The sequence below is a fragment of the Engraulis encrasicolus genome, chromosome 3 (assembly GCF_034702125.1).
Source record: "Engraulis encrasicolus isolate BLACKSEA-1 chromosome 3, IST_EnEncr_1.0, whole genome shotgun sequence".
Lineage (NCBI taxonomy): Eukaryota > Metazoa > Chordata > Actinopteri > Clupeiformes > Engraulidae > Engraulis > Engraulis encrasicolus.
The window spans coordinates 49,853,958-49,854,497 of record NC_085859.1 but is presented as its reverse complement, the minus strand read 5'-3'; positions in this window follow the sequence as shown (position 1 = coordinate 49,854,497).

The window sequence follows — 540 nt, the reverse complement described above, 5'->3', positions numbered from 1 at the left end:
TGGACTTTGGAGCAGAATATTGCAGGTTCGATTCCCAACCTCCTACTCCCTACACGCCTTTCTCCATGGCTGAGGTGCCCTTGAGCAAGACACCTAACACCACACTGTTCCAGCGACTGTAATGAATACCCTGTACAATAACTGTCGCTAATAAGTTGCTTTGGATAAAAGCGTCAGTTTAGTGTAATGTAATGAGACAAACACTGGCTGAAGTTAACCTGTAATGGATACTAATCTGTACTTGTAGGCCAACATTTTAACAGCCTTCTCGAGAACTTTGTTGGGTATAAAACTGTGAAGACTATTTTCTGTCTGAGCTAAATACATAGTCACTCACTGCACTTTGCCTTTTTAGAGCAGTATTAGCATGCAGGGTGTTTCTGCCCTAAGGCAAGCGGTACAGTAAATATGCTACGCCGTGATGCCTTAACTAATTGAGCTAACTCATTTTTCATTGGACGTCTATTCCAGTGTGCACTGTTCAACATGACACTCCTGTGCATGGAATGTTGAGACAACATTTACAAATAAGGGGTCCAT